Genomic DNA, 21,727 nt, shown 5'->3' on the forward strand with positions numbered 1-21,727 from the left:
CCAAAGTGTCTCTTCATTTTGCGCTCCCACCAGCAGTGATGAGAGTTCCCGCTGTTCCACATTCTCACCAGCATTTCGTGTTTTCAGTATTTTGAATTTTGGCCATTCCAAGAGGCGTGTGTATCTCGCTGTTTTTGTTTTGTTTTTAACATCTTTATTGGAGTATAACTGCTTTACAATGGTGTGTTCGTTTCTGCTTTATAACAAAGTGAATCAGTTATACATATACATATGTTCCCATATCTCTTCCCTCTTGCGTCTTATCTCGTTGTTTTAATTTGCATTTCCCTGATGACATATGTTGGGGAGCATCTTCTCACCTGCTTATCTGTCATCTGTGTATCTTTTTTTGGTGAGATGCCTGGTCAGAACTCTTACCCATTTTTAATAGGGTTGTTTGTTTTCTTATTGTTGAGTTTTAAAAGTTCTTCATGTATTTTGGATACCAGTCCTTTATCAGATATATTTTGCAAATGTTTTCTCCCAGTCTGTGGCTTGTGTTCTCATTCTTTTGACCTTCCCACCCTTTCCGATGCTTGTGTGCAGGGCCTCGACTCTCAGGAGACTAGTAAGGCACCCCAGAGTGCAGAATTTAAGGAGGCACTCCGTCTCAGGATCCTGCAAGAGTGACACTGCACTTATACAACCCTGAGATCCAGGGTCTCCTTAAATTTTCACTGCAAGCCTTCTATGTGTTAATATCCTTAGGGAGGAAAGCTAGACCACCCATAGTAGAGTGAAGTCTGAAAGAAAACCCAAATCTCTTACCTTCAAACACATGTAACTGGAAGGCATTTTGAGACATTAATCTACACCTGCCCTTTCACGGAGGGATGGGTATGATCGGTTAAAAAGCAGACACAGGGCTTCCCTGGTGGCACAGTGGTTGAGAGTCTGCCTGCCGATGCAGGGGACGCGGGTTCGTGCCCCGGTCCGGGAAGATCCCACATGCGGCGGAGCGGCTGGGCCCGTGAGCCATGGCCGCTGAGCCTGCGCGTCCAGAGCCTGTTGCTCCGCAACAGGAGAGGCCACAGCAGTGAGAGGCCCGCGTACCACAAAAAAAAAAAAAAAAAAAAAAAAAAAGCAGACACAGCTGCTGAAAGTCCTTCTGGCTTTTGCTTCCAAAAGCCTACGCCTCGGAGGTGGGAAATAAAGAACTCAGCACGCAGGGGTCAAAATGTCTTGTCCAGAGCAGGAGGAATTGCCCCCAGCACCAGGGTTGCTGGGTGGTAGGGGGGCTGTAAAGCCTTCTTAGGGGGAGCATGAAGGGTCGGTAAGACCCCAGCACAGAACGGCCACCTGACGCCCTGCGGCAGAGAGGGTCATGGGCAGCCCTGAGGAGTGTGGGACACAAGACCACCAAAAGCCACCGGTCTCAAGGGCTCATCCCAGCTACGTGTCTCATTGGTCACCCAGTGGACAGATGCCTTGAGGACCAGAGAGGCACCTCTCCCAACACCCTGGCTCTACATAAATTCTGGGGGAGCCCTGAGGCAACCCCAGGGTCCAGGCTGGGACAAAAGTTCCCTGCTGGCTATGGGACACACACTTCAGAGGAAGTGGAGTTCTAGGAAAATTACAAGAACCACCTTTTCCCCCTACAGCCGAGTTTGTGGATTGAGAGTCACCCCAGCCCCCTTCATCCTGACTCCTGGCACTAGACGGGCCCCGGTTAATGATGGCTCCCCCACTGCAAGCCCAGCCTCCCCTTCCGCTGTTTCCCTTCACTTTTGTGTTCTGTGTCCTCGGCCTCCTTTGATTCTGGGGCTTCTGCACGAGCCCCAGCTGGTTAAGGGCACCTGGCCTCAGCTCTCTGTAGCTCACGAGCCATTTATTACCTGGCTGCCTCTCTGAAGGCGTCTTACTTCCTTGGAATCTTTGTGCCAGACGTCCCTCGAGGTAATGACTCCATGGAACCGACAGAACCGAGCAGGACCAGAGGCTGCCGTGCAATCCCTTTTTGAACACAACCGGCACTTGCTTTATGGAGAGGTGATGAAGTCAAACACCTGCTTGGTTTTTCAAGCCGGGAGTTAATTAGAAACCAGGTGAGGCAGATGTTGATGTGAGGCAAGAAAAAGCAGAGGCCCAGATAAAGCCATTACGTTTAGATATATATATTTCTTTTCAATCTTATTTTTTAATTTTTGGCTGCAGTGGGTCTTCGTTGCTGCACGTGGGCTTTCTCTAGCGGCAGTGAGCGGGGGCTACTCTTCGTTGTGGTGCACAGGCTTCTCATTGCAGTGGCTTCTCTTGTTGCGGAGCACGGGCTCTAGGCGCACGGGCTCAGTAGTTGTGGCTTGCGGGCTCTAGAGCGCAGGCTCAGTAGTCGTGGCGCACGGGCTTAGTTGCTCTGCGGCCTGTGGGATCTTCCCTGACCAGGGGTCGAACCCATGTCCCCTGCACTGGCAGGCAGATTCTCAACCACTGCGCCACCAGGGAAGCCCACATTTATTTTTTTTAACCACATTTAACGTCACGGCTGGGTTGAGTCTTCCAAACTGTCAAATACAAGAGACTTCAAAAAAATTGGTACCAAACTTTCTCCATATAATATTCAAAATTCAATAATTCCAATCCAACCTTAGAGTTGGCTGGCTGAGTTTAGTCTTAGGTGCCTAGAAATTTTCCAGTCATGCTTTTGCCTCCGGTGTTTTATTTATTCACCGTCCCAACTCCTCATGTTACAAGGTGCTGTTACCCATCTTTAAGGTACCATTCAGATGCTACCACCCTCTCAAAAAAAGCTCCTTGAGCTGGCTTGTCATCTCGGCCCCTGGGGCCAAGCTCTCCCCTCTGTTACTGTGCGACTTCTAACCTTCCACATTAGTCCGTGTAATCTTGTATTCAAATAATTTTTCCCTTTCTAGACTGCCAGCTTTTTTGAGGGCAGGGAGTGTGTTAGGTTCATTTTTATACTCTCAGGACACTGAGCAAAGGGATTACCACCGAGTAGCTATTTACTTAATTGAATAGAATGCAAAACCAAAAACCAACCAAACTAAAATACCAAGCGTCAGCTCTTTTCTGAGTCGATACCATGGGAGCCGAAATGATGGTGGCCTAGGTTGAAATAACATCAGCTGCAAAGGTTCCAGGTCTCAATAACTCTTTCGAAGGGTAGATTCGTTTCCAAATGGAACGAACCTATTTTTTTTTTCCTAATTATGTGCTCATTACAAACATATCCAAACTCCACAGGAAAATATAAAGTTAAAATCACCTGTAAGTTAATTAAGTTATTTCAGTAAGATAATTAAGATTTTTATTTACATTCTTTGACTTAGTTCCATGAAAAACATGTATATATTTGCTCCAGTATTATGACTCCTTTAAAAAACAATATTTAGGGAATTCCCTGGCGGTCCAGCGGTTGGGACTCTGTGCTTCCACTGCTGAGGGTGCGGGTTCAACCCCTGGTCGGGGAACTAAGATCCCACAAGCCACAGGGCATGGCCAAAAAAAAAAAAAAAAAAATCAATATTTGGTGGAGGAACTTTAGACTGTTAGAAGGCTAGAGTGGAACGAGATAATGGGAATATTTGTTTAGCTTCTTTAAGATCGCGGCAACCACATCTGCAAAAATCCATGGAATCGTTAAGGACAGAACCAATCCCAAAGCTCTGTGTTGGAGCAGGTTTCAGTGCCCCTGCAACAGCTTGGCCAAATGACCATCTGGCCCCAGCACGCTCCTAACAAGGCCTGTGGACAAAAGGATGCTGAGATGCCCTTCACAGGGGTGGTGACCGCCAGCAGTAGTGGCTTGTTCACAGGTCGTGGAGAACTTGCCAATGGTTCCCCAGTCCCGGCCTCCGAGCCAGCTCATTCCTGTTGATTCTGTGAACTTGCCCATAACTTTACAATAAATCTTCCTTTAGCTTAGGACTCCAGAGCTGCTTTCTGTTGTCTGGAAAAGACCCAGAGTTTTCTTAAACTAGGACTGGGTGCTCGACAGCTGTATTAGGGACTCATCTCCACTCGTCCACCTATCTGTATGGACATCAGTCTGGCCGCTGGTTCCTGGGTTCTGTCCCCAGGTTGCCAGGACATAGTTGTGATCTGCTCTCCTCGTGGCTGTGTGACCAGGAGACGGTCCCTGGGCAGCTAAGGCCCACTGTGCATGGAAACAGCCAAAAACTAAATACGCACTACGCTTTACGTAAATATCTGCTATGATCTAAAATCTGTTCATTAATTTTTCCCCTATGCTCCTGAGCAAAGCGTTGGGTAGATTTCCCACCTGCTTTTTATTATGGGATATTCCAGACATATAATACAATTTAGAGAATCATACAACGGACACCCTGGACTATTTCCCACCCAGCCTATGAAATAAATCAAAAACATATGGTCGAAATTCCCTGGGTACTTCTCCCTAATTGTGTGCCCACTCTTCTGAATTTGGTTTTTTATTCCTACACATGTCTTTATAGTTTAAAAAAACATATGTATGTGTCTCTAAACAATATAATTATTTTCCTATTTAAAAATATTTATGTATCCTCTTGAACTATTTTCTGAGACTTATCCAGTTTACTGCCATATATATATATACACGTATACATATATATACACATATATATGTATATTTACCTTCTCTTTACCCTTCCTCCTGTAGATGCAGAGCTGGTGATTTACAATATTTTGTTATTTTTGTACCATACTGTACAAATATTGTAATATTTGTACCATAATGTCGTAAATATATCTCTTGAGAGAGACTTTCTCTAGGGTACATACCAGGAAGAAACTTGGTATAGATTATATACATTCTTCATGTTCACTCTCTTTTTATTTTTTTATTTTTATTAAAAATAATTTTTTTTGGCCGCGTGGCACGGCACATGGGATCTTAGTTCCCTGACAAGGGATTGAACCCATGCACCCTGCAGTGGAAGCATGGAGTCTTAACCACTGGACCGCCAGGGAATTCCCTCTTCCCTTTCTTTTTAAATAGGATGACAATAACGTACTATCAAATATATTGTCAATCTAATATACTATCAAAAATACTAAGATATTGGAAGCCTCCGTGTGTTGTAACTTCACATACACAAAACACAAGCTCATGAAAGAGACTGTTACTCTTTACTCAAGACATTTAAGAATTCTCCTGTGACGCTGTTTCAGAAACATCCTCGAATCATCAGCATCTTCAAGCTGTCAGAAACACACCTTCAAAGTATCGTAAGTACTTAGCTTTGCTGTTGAGGACGGCAGCCTATGGTCAGTCAAGACCAGCAGCGACCCCTGCAGTGCAGTCACACAGCGGCAGCCCCGTCAAGGCAGAGCAGCCAAAGCCGGGTGTTTTGTTCATCCTTGTAATTCGAACAAGAGCCAGGGGTTTGTAAATTGCGGGTCAACACAGCCCGGGACGGCAGTTCAAGGGCAGGTCTGCGTGCCATAGACAAGGGCTGTGTGATGGCCACACTGTGGGGTGTGGGCGTAGCTCAGAACCACTTAGGAAGTGTGGCTCAGGACACTAGGGGAGAGGAACTCTGAAACAGTGTGGCAGCCACTTATCCACTGCTCTGTCCACTGGAAGCCTCTAGGAACCAACACTCCTGAGGGGACAGACGCTCACGCACCCAGGAGGCGCTGCTGGGCTCCCAAGTGACTTCTGACTTATGACTGTTGACACATCCGGCGTAATTTACTTTTTTCTAATTCTAAGAGGGGTGATGTGTGGATGAATTCTCAGTTAACCCCAAGAAGGCACTTTACTGACAAGAAAACTTCCTTCCTGTGAATACATCATGTAAGAATTTAAAATAAACCCTGAGAGGGCGCAGAAGACCACATGAAGAGGGTCGGCAGGCTGTGGTGATGGAGAGCGTCTTGTGCAGGGGCGGGGCCGAGTTCATACACTTTGCATCTTTGTGTGAACACCTGGGCTGCAGAACAAGCTGCCACAACCAAATTAGAGAATCCCCCCTTCAAGGGAAGTAGTTAGAATGCTCCCGATGCTGATTCTGGAGAAGAAGCTTAAACAATCAGAAAAAGAGTGTTTTTTCCGACAGGAAGCGTAGCCTATCCTAGTCTCGTCGTGCTATTTGTGACTTGTATGACTTCAAGCAAGTTTCTGTCTCTCTGCATTTGTCTTCCCCTTTGTAAGATGATGCTCTTACCCCCAACAAGATGAGAATCAAGTAAAATGCCTCAGGTGGGAACAAAACCCATAGGACAACTCGGCACATTCGTAGAATATTAGACCTTGTCTAGTTAGATTTTTTGAGATTAGGTTAACGACTTAATGGCTTGATCTTGGAAAAAAAGAAAAGAAAAACACAGTAATGTAGTTTTCCTTCTAGAGGAGAAGAATCCGTAAGACCAAATGATGACTCAAAGGCAGTTGTCTTTAAAAGAAGGAAGAACTGACGCTGAAGGCTGCTACCCACCAACATGGCTGATCCTCTGTTACGCGAATTAACGGGATTTCTCCGAGGTGGTTATTCATCCTTTGCAGACAGAAAAGATTTGTGTGGCTCAAGTGAACTGTGCGTGGAGGAACATATGTTAGCAGCAGTGGAGGAAAAAAACAAGCAAACAGAGAAAAACAGGACTCATTAAATAAGCCTAAAAATAATCTGGGTATTTTCCAAGAAAAAAGATGCAGCGTCTGACACCAGTTTTTCGTTAACGTGTCAACAGCCCACTGATGATCCCAGGAAAGTAGTTGTTCCCGGTGAATTGTCCCTAAGTAGGAGAGGTGGCCGTGGTGATAGGCGGAGCTGGGGCTGGAAGCAAAGCAGGGATACAGTCCACCTCTTGCTGGCAGCCAAAGAAGCCACAGCCCACAGGAGATGCTGGGCTGACCTGACCTGTAGCCAGCACCCCCGTGGAGAAAAAGCTCCCCCTGTGCCGTACGGCTGGACCACGCTGGGAAAGCTCCGAGCCATCTCTGAGCAAGACCGCTTGCCAGGGAGGCTGGCTCTGGCTGTTTCTCCTTTTAACCAGCAGTCAACCAGCTGTTGTGAAGAGGCACCTGAGATGGGAAAAGTCGAATGAGAAAAGGCTCTGGTCCAAGAAGAGGATCACCTGGGGGTGGAAGGAGACGCCAAACTTGAGAGGGCGGCCGGGGACGGAGCTGTCCTATGATGGCACGGTTAGTCTCACTGGCCACTAACTAGTCCCCACTTTACCAGGGACGGTGAAGGACCAACAGCCAGTCTCAGAGTGGCCCTCTACACCTACACAGGGAAGCCCCATCCCCTGGAAAGTCTCCGCTCAATGCCCTGTGGAAGGAGTACGGCCGCTTACAGAGGCTTCCTGCTCCGGAGCCAGCGAGCCATGTGGGAGAAGTCGACAGCAACTACATTTCTGGTGTGTTTAGAGAATTTACCATAACGTGACATTGTTCATGAACCACAGAGTATTAGAAATGGAAGGGATTTCGCAGACCATGGTTCCAATGGTTTCAAGCATAAGGTCCCTTCTAAAGTAATAATAATAAAAATGCAGCTTCCTTTATGGCAGGACTTTTGATTTCTGTTGACTTGGAAGATATAAAATGATCTAAAGAACTCAGCAGTACCCTTAAATTCATTTTTGTCTTACTGATCCCAGAGGCGTCTATGTACACTTGCAAATTAGCTTTATACAAAAGCACAGCACCCTGCGTCCAGTCTACACAGGGTTCCTGGTGCAGACCTGGATTCAGAGACCTCTTGCAGTAATTCTGGGTACCACCTCGAGGAAGCTGAAGGATGGCAGAAGGCAAGTAACTTAACCTCCTTAACTTCCTTTAACCAGCCAGTTAGTGGTGCGCATCCGGCATCACCACACAGCCCAGGTAGCAAGCCAGGGACCTCTTCTTTCACCTCCCTCTGGGGGACACTGAGGGTCCTTCCTTTCCCTGAACAGGTGAGTCCAGACTTCGGCGCAGAGAGAGAATATCCTGCCACTTTGGTCTGTGCTTTTTCTCCACGCTTCCCTGTACCTAGCCCTTCTCAGCCGGCCAGAGGCATCCATGTTGCCTCCAGGGGAACTAGGATTGTTAAAGCAGAAAGGGAAAGACAGGTATTCTGCTTTTCACTCCCAAAGTAAGCTCTGAGAGCCCTCCTCAGGAGAAGTTTGGGGTGCCAAACTCTTGATTTCTATGAAGGGGTCTCTCATCTATGGGAGGCCCCCAAAGGCACCTAGAAAGAGAACAGAGAAAGGCCAGGACTAGCCTGTCCCTGGGACCCCTGTGTTGGCAGAGGGGCGGTGATCAGGACAGGACCACCGAGGGGCCTGGGGGGCCCATGTGTAAGGAGAGCACTGAGTACTGAGAAGCAGACCTGAGGCCTCTGTCCTCGTCCCACTGGGAGCCCAGGCCTGCAGCAACCTGCATGTCACTGTGGGCCCTTATCAGGACTCCCGCCTGTGCCCTGAGATACCAGTGAGTCTCAACTCAACTGTCCCACATGACGCTCTCATGGCAAAGGCCCAGGGATCTGATGCATCCCCTCCAGCAGGGCGGGGTCCCAGAAACACCGCGAGGGGATGGTGTGGGTACCCCAGCATCTTACTTCTACACTTGAAAGAGGCACATCTGACCTGGAATCTGGCATCCTATTTCCTTGTAAGGATGTTTTGGGTCAACTTTTTTTTCTTCCTTTAAGAGGCAAAAGAACACAATAGAGAAAGCGTGGAGGCCCAGAGCTTCCGTCCTGGCTCTGCTGTGTGCCTCGGCCACGCTGAACTTTTTTTTTTTTTTTTTTAGTTTGGCTGCGCCGCACAGCTTGTGGGATCTTAACTCCCTGACCAGGTACTGAACCCGCACCCTCAGCAGTTAAAGTGTGGAGTGCTAACCACTGGACTGCCAGGGAATTCCCCACACTGAACTTCTTTGAGCCTTAGTTTCCTCACTGATACATGGGGATAAACATCCCCCCAGCATTTCTGAAACGATCAAGTGGACTGGGGACATGAATGCTTTTAGTAAATTCCGAAGTGTGAGCTATTGCTCCTCTGGAAATCTAAGCACAGCCTGCAGAATACCTGGAGTACAAGTGAAGCAGATGTATCTGGAGTTGTGGCTTCAAGTAATGCTTACTGTGCTTAATATTAAAAAAAACAAAAACCTATAACCCTGCCTTCAAATTCCTCTCACCACTTATTTCAGTCAAAGATAGAGGGACAGGGGATGCTTTCTACGAGAGAGAAAATGAGTTAGAATGAATGAACAAAGGAATTACGAGGAACGGATGTTTGAAGATAGGAGAAGTTTAAATGCATGCGGATGCTGCGCTGAACCCGAGTCTGTCCTTAACCACGCAGCCAAGGAGGAGTAAAAACCATCAGATAGCGGAGAAAAGCTTTTTGTTTTTTTTGCGGTACGCGGGCCTCTCACTGCCGCGGCCTCTCCCATTGCGGAGCACAGGCTCCGGACGCGCAGGCTCAGCGGCCATGGCTCACGGGCCCAGCCGCTCCGCGGCATGTGGGATCCTCCCGGACCGGGGCACGAACCCGTGTCCCCTGCATCGGCAGGCGGACTCTCAACCACTGCGCCACCAGGGAAGCCCAAGGGGCCATGATGCTTTTTAACCTCTGCCAGGCAGGAGAGAAATGAAAGTGGACAAGTAACCGCAGGATCTGAGGCCAGACAGATGAATTCTGGATCCCGGATTTACTTCTTACTTGCTATGCAATTTTGGGCGGGTTACTTAACCTCTTGGTTTCTTCAGTGGCAAGATGGAAAAAGTAATGGCTGTATTCCTTTCCTATCGCTGCTGCAATGAATTACCACAAACTCATGGCTTAAAGCAACACAAACTTATGATTTTATAGTGCTGGAGTCTGGAACTCCACAGCATCAGGAGGGCTGGAGGGGGAGGCTCTGGGGGAGAATGTTTCTATAAGCAGCTCTTTTGTCCCTTTCCTGTTTGCCCATTTCTGTTCCCCTCAAACCTTACAGAAATGAGATCACTCGGTAACATTTAACCTGCCTCCTGAGTTCTGCTCTACTGAACATACACAATGCCTTACCTAACCTGTTGATTCCTTTCCTGGATTAAAAGGTGTGAGAATGAAGAATTAAGTAGTTAAAGAATGACTGACTCTGTACCCCCAGCTTCCCCCTTAGCAAATGTGCAAGTGAACCAGGCAGGCAAGTCAGCATCCAAAGGAAGATCAGGAGAAGTCAGCAGTCTGCTAGCAATGGGAAAATGACGAGGGGACTTCCCTGGTGGCGCAGTGGGTAAGAATCCGCCTGCCAATGCAGAGGACACGGGTTCGAGCCCTGGTCTGGGAAGATTCCACATGCTACAGAGCAACTAAGCTGGTGCGCCTCAACTACTGAGCCTGCGCTCTAGAGCCCGTGAGCCATAACTACTGAGCCCACGTGCCGCAACTACTGAAGCCCGCGTGCTTAGAGTCCGTGCTCCGCAACGAGAAGCCACCGCAATGAGAAGCCCGTGCACCACAACAAAGAGTAGCCTCCGCTCGCCACAACTAGAGAAAGCCTGCGCGCAGCAACGAAGACCCAACACAGCCAAATATAAATAAAATTAAACCAAACAAAAACAAAAACGATGAAGAATCTGACCTCCTACCTTAATGATTAACTGAGATTGTTTTCCCTTTCCAAGAATTGTCATGCTGAGCAGAATCTTCGGAGTTGGTCTCGGACATGAGTCCACCTTCTCCCCAGATCGCTGGCTTTTCTGATCAAAACAACTTTCCTTTTCACCAACACTTGCCTCTCGATTATTTGTTTTTGAGTGGTGAACAGCTGAACTGAGTTTGGTAACATTTCCTGGCCTTTTCCAGCTTCCAGAGGCCACCTCCACTCCCTGCTTGTAGCCTTCCTCTACCTTCAAAGCCACCATGACACCTTCAATCTCTCAGACACTCCTACCCTCCTCTTATAAAGATACTTGTGATTACACTGGGCCCACCAAATAATCCACGCTAACTCCCCCACCTCAAGATTCTTACTCATATCTGCAAAATCTCTTCTACCCTTAAGCTAACAGATTCATTAGGTTCTAGGTATTTGAGTGTGGCCATCTTTGGTGGGGGCGGGGATTACTTTTCCTAACACAACAGTTATCAAGGAATAAATACGTAGTATAATAGAAGGCACTTAGAGTCTGCCACGTATAATAGTAAGCACTCAATAAATGTTTGCTACTATGATTACTATTATTTGCTCAAGCAGAAAGTCTCAGCCTGGAAAGCCTCCGCCACTCACTGGCTCTGCCCCAACCCTTTCACCTGGCCAAATCCTGAGACCCTTCTGGAAGCCTTCCATGACCTAGGCTAGATTTGTGATCGGGGGAACCTGTTCTCAGTTCCCTGTGGTGTTATAATCATCTGCCTGTCTCACTAGATCGTAAATTCCTCAAGAGCTGGGATGCCTTCTTCTCATCTCTGCGTCCCGACCCCCAGCACATGGCACACAGCAGCCTTCACATGTCTCATCAACAACCAAGGGTCCCTCCTGACTCCACAGCAAACAAGGGTGCAACCTGCCGGGTGCTCCAGACCACGGGGTGCTGCTCCCTGCGGGAGGCGAGCTGTGGAGGGAATGTCTGTGTCCCAAGGTCATCGTGCTCTGCGCGGGGGCGGTTATTCAGGGAGAGTAGCTGGTTTCCCCATCGAGGAGGCTCTCGCATGAAATGCAGGGACGACAGATGCATGCGTTCATCCTGGAAGGGAGGGAGACCTGGGCTCCAGCACGCGTGGCAGCCAGGTGGCGTTTGCTGGGAGTCACGTCTCAGGGCTGCAGGTGGGCGGGAGGGACTAGCATGGGAAACAGGCTCCACGACGCTTGGGCAGGTTGGGGGTGATCGGACACAAGGAAGAAAGACCCACAGAAATCACCTGGTTCCGTGGTTTGTAAAACTCAAAACACAGTCCCAGGCTCTAGCCCAGACCTGCTGAATCAGAACGTCCAGGGGTGAGGCAAGAAAGCAGTTATTTCTGAAAACTACCCAAAGCAATTGTGTTATGCAGCCAGGTTTGGAAACCACAAATGGATCTACCCTGAATTTTACAGTCAGACTGTGCTACAAATAAATGGTTCCCTGAACAGGTGTGTTAAAATGGAAGGAACAGCCAGGGCAGCTCATCATTAAGCAAACTTACTGTGAACGAGGCAGGCCCCACATCCAGAACATATGAAACCCTTCTTACAGAGCTGTGTCCCCTAACCCATCCAGGCCCGCAGAAGAGTGGACCTGCGGGTGGTCTCTCTACTCTAGCGAGCCCCCAGATCTTCAAGACATGCAGGTCTCTGATCCAGCCTCTCAGGGCACTCTCTGGAGGGCTCCGGGATGGGTCAAACTCCCCGGTACCAGGCTCTATCTGGAGCCTGGTACATCAGGAGCTGCTTGGCCCATTGGGCCAGTCCCTGGATGGGTGGGGTGTCCACAAAACAGGCCGTTCTCGAGTGAGAGACATCTTTGTGCTGTGTGTTATTTTGCTGAGAGTCTCTGCCTCTTGCCCAGAGTTATACTGCTGGGGATGAAGAATGTCACCTGTCAGTATCAGTAAACAAAGGCTGTTGCGACCATCAAACCAGCAGCCACTGCAGTCACCCCCAGCTGTGCACCCTGAAGGGTTTCAGGATGGAAAAAAGCAGGATACTGACCCTAGAGAGTTACGGCGCATATCAAAGGAATCATTTCAATGAGCCCAGACTCTTGCATCTGCCCATACGAAGAAAAGTGCTCAATTCATTAACCTGAGATACCTGCTTGCTTTAATTTCAGTAAGCTTTTGATGTTCCGACTACCTGGTCTTTGCTGCAGAAACTCCTGTATAGCCGTGGTCCTCCCTGACCTTTTCAGAGCAGTTCCTCAGAGCGATCTGAGAGGCTCTGTCCTCGGCTTCAGTCCTCAGTAAATCCATCGAATAAAACATAATTCTCAACTCTCACGTTGTGCTTTTTTTTTTCAGTCGACACTACCAAACACTCCTTTTGGGAAATGCACCTTCCTTGTACGGTGGGAGTGTGGAAGGAGGGCAACGAAGCCCTGTTCTGCCAAGGAAGGCCGCGGAGCACCAACAGCCTGTGGGTCTACCACGTCTCCAGCTGCTTCCACTCTCACTGGTACCACACAGATCAGGTAAGTTCATTTACCTCCTGACCTGCATCTTGGATCAACATAGGAATCCTTCCATGAGCAGCACATTTTAAATGCATAACGCCCTTCCCTAGCATTCCCTATCTCCCTTCCTCGTTTTATTTTTCTCCCAAGCACTGATTATACTGTTAAATGCTCATTTATTTGCTTATTTAAATTACTTTCGATTTTCTGACTTATTACGGTGTGATGCCTCTACTAAAACATATACGAGGGCAGGGATTTTTGTTGTTTCCCCGTCCACTGCCTGCCTTTTTCACTGCTCTATCCCTCCCACGTAGAAGGTACAGTGAGGAAAAACAGCAGGATAGAGGGAGGACTGTTTTAAGAAAAAAAAAAAAAAGGAAGAAAGGAAGAAAGAAAGAGAGCAAACCCCACCACGGGGCCTGTTTCACACCAACACCTAACAACTAGAGGGAGCCCGAGCTAGCCTGGGGCCCTGGGTCAATCTGTGGGTGGTTTAGGTGAGTTGCCATGGTTACCGTGAAGCTGGGCCAGGGCCCAGAGCGCCTGCCTCGGGCCACCAGACCTTGGGGGTGGGTAGAGGGGGACGAGGAGTTTCGGGAAAAACATAAAACAGAGACTCACCCTTGGATAGAGACACGTTCTCACGGAAGGCTAAGAAACCGTAACCCCCGACGTCAGCGACTGGTGAGAGCATCGGATCAAGTGCGTAACGTTAGGGGGACAAAGGAGTCATAAACAAGAAGCAGAGCTGCAACTGCCTGAACGCAGAAAGAATGAGTCATCCAGGGAAGCAGGGTGGTGGCGGTTTGCTCTTGCTTCGCAGAGACTGGCGGCCTGAGCAGCCTCAGGGACTGCTAGGCAGGGGGTCCCTTTTAAGGGGCTCCAAAACATGAGAACTTGCAGCAGAAAGAGTATGCATTCTACAGAATCATTTTTGTTTGGCCCACACTTCATATCTGTTCCCTGAAGCCTCCCTACTTGGTTTCCCTCGGACCCCCCGCCGGTGGGCAGTGTCACCCACCCCCTGGCTTCACCTGGGGACTAGCAGCTCTGGCTCCGTCTCCAGCCGGATTTCTGTTCACCTGGATGCACCTCCCAGCTCCCCCTGCCCTCCATCTCCCGCTAGCCGCTCTGACTCACCCTGCACAGCAGGTACAGGGCGCCAAGGCTGGGACCTGCTAAATCCTGGATCTGCTCAACACCTGCCCTGGATCCCCATTCCTCCTACAAAAGACTCTTCCAGGGCTTCCCTGGTGGCGCAGTGGTTGAGAGTCCACCTGCCGATGCAGGGGACACGGGTTCGTGCCCCGGTCCGGGAAGATGCCACATGCTGCAGAGCGGCTGGGCCCGTGAGCCATGGCCGCTGAGCCTGCGCGTCCGGAGCCTGTGCTCCGCAACGGGAGAGACCACAGCAGTGAGAGGCCCGCGTGCCGCAAAAAAAAAAAAAAAAAACAACTCTTCCATATGCCACTCATGCGCCTTCATAACCGGGCTCCGATCTGCCCTTTCCACTCTCCTCACTGCACTTTCCTAACTCTGGGCCTTCACTCAGGCTGGTCACTCTGGCTTAGAGAGCCCTTTCTCGCTTGTCTGGATTCAAAACTGGGACTCGGCTTTCCAGGGCCTGCTAAGACCCGAACTTGCTGAACGTGGTTTGCAGCAGTTAACGCACAGGAGAAGCAGAGAAAGGCTGACCACCCTAGGAAGGCTGGTCACGGTGAGGATGGGCAGAAGTCCGTGGTGACAAATCCCATGACAAAGAAAACACGCCTGGGTCCAGGCCAACGATCGGCTTATTTCAGATGCTATTTACTAAAACAGATTCTAGCACAAGGAGAGGGTTTGGAGAGAAACTGGGCAGTTCAGAGGACTGACCCATTAGAGTATGTAATGGGCGGGGGATGTCAGGGCTGGTCCCCCTCCACCCTGCCCCGTGCAGGACACACTGTGCTTTTCTCTAACCTCCTCTTAGCAGTTCTGAGGACATGGAGACATGGCAGAGTGGTGGCAGTGGTCACACTCGCTGCAATGTGGACAGACGGACGGAGCACAGAAAGGTCTGTGGGAAACAGCCAGAAGAAGACACGATTCTACAAGACCGGCCGAGTGGAGCTGAAACACCAAGCCCCGCCTGCAAGGGAGATGAGGCAAAGCCACTCAGAGACAGGGACAGGGTAGTGGGGTCACCCGGGCACCCAAAGGTCTAAGTCAGCAGAAGACTCCGGTGACCCTGTCCCTGTTAGTTAAAATTCAGCTGAAGAAGAGAATACGGGATGCCGATGAAGGCTGATTTATGTATCTACGCCTCACCTTTGTGCTCCAGAAAGAATTTGGTGACTACTTTCCTGTGTTACTTCCCTTGAGGTTCAACGCTTTGGAAATCTCAAGCTTCCCTGTTACTTCCCTTGAGGTTCAACGCTTTGGAAATCTCAAGTTCCAGCATCCCTTCCTGGCCACACAGCCCTTAAAACTTCAGAAGCCTGACTGTGTCTCTACCTCCCTGCAACATTGGCTTCCCCCATATATACCATCAAACATACACTTACACACTTAAGTAATCTGTCTCCTTAACCAAGATGCGACCCTCCCTTGTCCGTGTGGTCCCACAGCTGTCAGGGGCTAAATAAGCACCTACAGACCAGCTGGAGACCCTGGGTTGTAAGTGAAGTCAACCGGGGCACCGAGAAAACAGATTTTTCCCAAGATTGAGGAACAGAGACTAAAAGCAAAGAGGGATTACTCACACTGGTTTAGCAGGCCACCAGTTTTGGGCTCTAGACTTTGCTGGAAATTCTGAAGGGGATCAGAATAGACCACCCCAAAATATGCCACCTTGGCATAAGGATTATTTTGAGCTGAAGGCAATTAGAAAACAGCAGACACAGGAGGAATTCTCTGGCCTCCCCTTTCTACCTAAAAGCAGGATATAAATCTCCCTTTGTGAAGGTGTTTTCCCCTCCCATCACCCAGGAGGAGGAAAACAACCAGTATCACTGGAGAAAGACACCACCGAGATGGGCCTGCACAAATAAACCTACACAAATAAAATAACCCTTATCTGCCATTAGTTTTCGCCACATACTTACCTTCCCAAAATTTACCACCCCTGGAAGCTCAAAGCCCTTTATCTTTGTCTTGTCACTTTCCCACAACTCATGTCCCTTTGTTAAAATGGTACATACGCTCTGAAGCCTAACCGGTTCTTTGGGTTTGCTCTTCTATCCTGTGAAGGTCCTGTGCACATGCCTAATAAACCTTTTCCCCTGTTAATCTGGCTCTTTTCTCTTGTTATTCTTGCCTGTCCTCAGTTTAATTCCCAGGCCCCAGGCACAGAACATAAGAAGGTAGAGGAGAAATTTTCTTCCTCTCCTACAGTTTCCCTAAAGGGTATGCATAGCAGGTACTACAGAGCCACAGGACAGATGCCTGCCCAAATTAGGCTGGAAAAACACGCCGGAGGAGGATTCCAATTCTTGGATGTGCCTGGACCCTCATACAGGTAAGGAAAGATGGGAAGGTGGAGGCCACTGGGATAGTGGGTCCCACAGATAAAAAGGGGGTCCCCTCCAGGATGTGAGGGTCCTGACACCACCCACTGTCTACCATCCCTGCCTTTGCCTCTCCAACAGCGTCCGGAACCTGAGCCACAGAGTCCGAGGGGCCATCATGGAAGATAACCTACTTGTAACAGACTGTCCTCAGCAATCCCCCACCTTGCTCTGCTTTCTACCCCCTCTCAGTATTCCCTTGCTCTTTCCTTCCTGTTTTCTAATTCCGTTTCTCCTACTTGGACCTTTATACTCGTGTATTGTTTTGGCGAACATCTCTCAATTTTACATATTTGTGTGATACTAACACCGGAAGGAGTAATTACACTTGAATTCGGGTGGTGGGGCTATGGGGGCGCATGTATTTTTCACGGTAACCCCTTTTAAGCTGCAGTTGCAAAGGTGTTCTAATAAGAATTTTGGAAACAACTTTAAATGTTTTCCTTCTTCCTATTGCTATCGTCCTGCCCCTCTTCCTTTGGTGGCGACCTTGGGGAGGGCGTGGCAGAGGAGGCCCCAGAGCTGCAAGTTACACACGAGCACCAGGAGGAAGCACAGGGACAAATGAGAAAAGCAGAAAGCGCAGCTCGCGCCAGTTACCGGGTGGAGGGAGGGCTACTGCTCCGCGTCGTGCACGAGTTTGATGGGGCAGAGGGGGTGACTTGGGCCCCAGAGGGATGTTTTTTTAATTTTTAAAAAATTATTTATTTTTTTGTGTGTGTTTGTTTTTCTTAACATCTTTATTGGGGTATAATTGCTTTACAATGGTGTGTTAGTTTCTGCTGTATAACAAAGTGAATCAGCTATACATATACATATATCCCCATATCTCCTTCCTCTTGCGTCTCCCTCCCACCATCCCTACCCCACCCCTCTAGGTGGTCACAAAGCACCATTTCTTCTATCTTCTGTCTCCTCTATCTACTTCCTCAGCCTCACAGCAGATGTCCCACTAGAGAGTCAACCCAGCTGCCCAGGGAGAAATGGTTTGAGAACTCTAAGAAGCGAGAGGAACAAATCTTCTTTGGGAAGGGAGCACAAATGCAGTCCCTGGGGGTGGGTCTCTTCCACGCATCTCAATCGCTCGCCTCCCACTGGTATATGCATTTCCTTGGTTAGTTAAAAAAGTCACCACCCACCACAAGTACCCTGCCAGATATACCCCTGGATAAAAAGGACACTACGGACACCGTTGTCTTTTTTTGTTTTGTTGAAGAGAAACCTTCCAGGTACGCCGGGAGGATTAAATGAGCTCATCCACGAGGGGCATCCAGGTGAAGCCTGGTCCTCCCTCCACGCCGTTGCCCGCTGCTCCCTCTGCTGTCTGGTCCTCCTAGGCTGAACCACTGGTGACTCACTTGCAGATACCTGGGAACCTCAGGGCTTCAGGGACAGAGTAGCTTCTCCACACCCAGGGCCCATTCCAGAAGCACCATATCCTCAACACACCCCACACTCCCCAATCTGCACAGGACCTGACTTTTTTTAAAATTAATTAATTAACATTTTATTTTTGGCCGCGTTGGGTCTTTGCTCCTGCGTGCGGTCTTTCTCTAGTTGCAGAGAGCGGGGGCTACTCTTCGTTCTGGTGCGCGGGCTTCTCATTGGGTGGCTTCTCTTGTTGCGGAGCACGGGCTCTACGTGTGCAGGCTTCAGTAGTTGTGGCACACGAGCTCTGGAGCGCAGGCTCAGTAGCTGCGGCGCACAGGCTTAGTTGCTCCGCGGCACGTGGGATCTTCCCGGACCAGGGTTCGAACCTGTGTCCCTGCATTGGCAGGCATATTCTTAACCACTGAGTCACCAGGGAAGTCCCAGGACCTGCCATTTTGTTTGCCAAGTTCCACCAGAAAAACTGATTGCACACCAGCTGCCATTTGACCTAACAAAAGCTCCTTGACAATTAAAGTGATTTGGAATGCTCCAGCTAGCTTGTTGAATGGAGCTCTTTTTAAGTACCCACTGTTTTCTCTGCAGTAATTTTTCTTCTTCCAGCAGTACTTCTTGCCTCTACTTCCTTCCCTAAATGGAAATTTCATTTGCTTGTTTTCACTTCTGATCATTTTTTAAAAGATATTTGGTTTATTCTTCATGTGGCTTCAACCAGCTTCTTAAAACCTTTCAGTAGTATTACGTTAATTTCTATAGTATAATTGATCTCCCTGTTTTTCTTTTCTGACACTCATTCAGCTTCTCTGATTTCCAGTTAAAATTCCTTTGCTGACTACTGTTGAAAGCATATTTTGGTAGTATTTTTGGTGCATGAAGGAAGTTAAATTTCAGTTTCTGGCTTAAGAAAACTGATGAACAATTTCTCTACCTGAATAATAGTCCTCTGGAAGCCTGAATATGTCTAGAGTGAAAAAAAAAACGAACGGGAATAATCTGCAAGATTAGATAATATTGATAGTAAATTCTCATAAAGGTGTTCTGAGAACAAATCAGGTAATATCTTAAAGACAGTTTCAAAATTCCATGAAGAAAAAAGGTCAATCTACTAACGTGCATTGCATTATTAGGCATTCTCCCTTCCTCAACTAGAACAAAAAATCAGACAAGGTAAGAAAAATGTGACAGTGATATGTGGCTATAAATAAATGAGAAGGATTCGTCTAGTAGACTTCAGTCTTTTCTCAGCCATTTGGCTGCTTTCCTCAGCAAGGAGTAGTTACGTGGTGAGTCAGTGTGTGCGTGTGCGTGTGTGCGAGAGATGACATTGTTCAGTCACTCGTAAGCTCAACCCCACCCTCCTGAGACAGCTGCCAGGCTCTAGCTTCCCTGGGAACCAGGGGAACAAGAGGACAGTGTCCAGTTCCCACCTGATGTTCCACCATTTCGAAGAACGTACTGAGATTTGGAGGGCTTTAGGGACTGTCATTTTGGCTTTAAAAACTGTAAGATGAATACAGGAAAAGCTTTTTCCTCGTTTCTCCACCATCAACTTGCATGAAAAACGGCAAAGGCGATTGCCCGGCCAATCATAGCACCACTGGGAATGACCCTTTTGCACTGCTTTTTTTTTCAGCTGCCCAAACATCTTCTAGAGGCTTCCTCTGAACAATTTTATGTTAAGGAGGCTGAAGGATAGGAGCCACGTGTGGGCGGAGGAGAAAACAGGAAGCCCATTGTCCTAAATAGTCATTTCAGCCTAATAACCCCACGGTGCAGCATCTCATTAACTAGCATCACAATACACCTTACCTTAACGCCTACTAGTTATGCCCAGCTATATCCATGTCTCATCACGACTGATAACGCAGCCAACCCCACACTTCAAAAATAATTCACAGTTTACAGTGTACCGTGTCTTGTTTCTCAGGATTGAAAAAGGCTTTCCATTTATCACGTCGTTTGTTCCCACAGTAGGGAACTGGGCCAGATCGGATGGCGGGTGCCTCCTTCCCCCCCAGCATGCAGAAACCAGGAAAAGGATTTCCCCAAAGGATCAAGAAGCCAGCCAGAGGGCCTGGGTCCCCTCCCTGCCTCTTTGAGGCATTTGCCACTGCATTTTCCTGTCGCACCATGAGAAGGAAGCACCACAGTGAAGACTCATGAGCAGATGATGAGACTGACACGGTTTAATGGGAAACACCAGCGCAGCCCAGCCGGCCCTGTGCCAGCCTTTTACAGTCCTGGGAGGCAACAGAGAGAGAAGAAAACAGGCGCCGGTGGGGAGCTGGGAAGAGGGCGGGAGAACCCGTGTCCAGGATCCACTTTATCACTTGATCAAACTTTACCATTTCTGCATTTCCTAACACCCTAGCTCAAGATACACAGAAATAAGTCCTCCTTGTTTTTAAATTAAGAAGTCTTCTCCAGTCACACCTCTGTCCACCGCCCCATCCCGTCCTCTCGTTTTTATTTCTAAGGTAATTAAAAAAATTAAACCTAAGCTACCGGAATGCCGTTGGGTGCGCGCGCTGCGAGCGCAGCCCATTTCAGCACCAGACTCGGGGACAGACGCCATAAGGGGGGGACAAACCGTCGCCCCTCCGTCCACTGTCGCCGCCCGAGGCAGGTGTCCCGGGTGCTGGGGAATCAAGAGGGCTTCTTCAGGCCCAAAGCATTTCTCCAAATAAAATGACCAACTAGCCACTCCGTCCCTCCCATTACGGCGCTCCTCAACGGGGGACGCCCCTGTCGAGGCAAGAGAGAACTGCCGTGACCTACATACGAAAAACGGGTCCCCAGAAGCCTCCCCCGCCTCGAGCCGGAAAGATCGGGCGACCCCGACCCCCAGGAGACCCCTCAGACGTTCCGAGCTGTCTGTCCAAACCTGCGCTCGGGTTTCCCAAGGGCTCGGCGGAGGGTCCTGGCGTCGAGGAGCCCCCGCACGCGCCGGCGCCAGGCCGCCGACGATGCCCACCTGTGCGGGCGCCGCGCAGGCCGGGTTCGCCGCGGACGGCCAAGATGATCACAGGTATTCGTTTCGCGAGCTTCCGCTGACAGCTGCAAGAAGACGCAGGCACCAGAACCGTCTCTCCACTTCCAGAGAGCGTCCCGCCCGAGTTTCCCTTTTGTCTCTGGCTCGCCCCGAGCTCGCCGGAGCAAGGACGGTGCCTTTCGTTCCCCACCGACACGCCCCGGCCGGCACTTACCCGGGCCGAGGGCGCCGCTCACGCGCTGGCTTTGTCTCCGGAGCCGTGCTCGCAGGGGGTGGCCAGACCGAACGGCATCGCCCCTTAATCCGGGCGCAGGGCTGGGCGGGCTCCGGCTCGGCGCTCGGGCTCCCGCGCCTGGGCGCCGACGGGCTGGCGGTGGAAACGCGCGCCTCGCGCAGCGCGCCGCCCCCGGGGTCTCCGCGTCGCGTCACCAGCCCCGCCCCGCCCCGTGCCTCCAGGCCCGGGCAAGGGAAAGACCTCGTGAGGCCGAGCGCTGGGTGCAGGTGGTCGAGCCCGTGCCCCGCTGGCGAGTGCGGTCACCCAGCTGCCGAGTACCTTGTTTGCTCGGCACCCCCGGTGCCGGGCTTCAGGCGTGCGTCCGGGTCCGGCGGGTGCAGAGCGCGTGTCGCCGAACCCCGCCTTCTGGCGTCCACTCTGGTCGCGCCCACTCCGCAGCAGGGTCTCGCCCGGCGCCCGGGAGGGGCCGGGAGGGGCCAGGAAATCCCGCCCGCCGCCGTCGACGTCACTGGTGCGTCACCGG

At 49.8% G+C, this 21,727-nt stretch overlaps 1 protein-coding gene across 1 annotated transcript in view; it reads right to left on the reverse strand.

Annotated features, from left to right (window-relative positions):
- GNG4 (G protein subunit gamma 4) overlaps positions 1 to 21,316 on the reverse strand; it is a 64,378-nt gene extending 43,062 nt beyond the window's left edge. The window contains exon 1 of the mRNA XM_060126253.1: positions 21,184 to 21,316. The gene's annotated coding sequence lies outside the window, so the exon portion shown is untranslated. The remainder of the gene's footprint in view (positions 1 to 21,183) is intronic.
- Between the last annotated feature and the right edge of the window lie 411 nt (positions 21,317 to 21,727).

The sequence above is a fragment of the Lagenorhynchus albirostris genome, chromosome 16, assembly GCF_949774975.1.
Source record: "Lagenorhynchus albirostris chromosome 16, mLagAlb1.1, whole genome shotgun sequence".
Classification (NCBI taxonomy): domain Eukaryota; kingdom Metazoa; phylum Chordata; class Mammalia; order Artiodactyla; family Delphinidae; genus Lagenorhynchus; species Lagenorhynchus albirostris.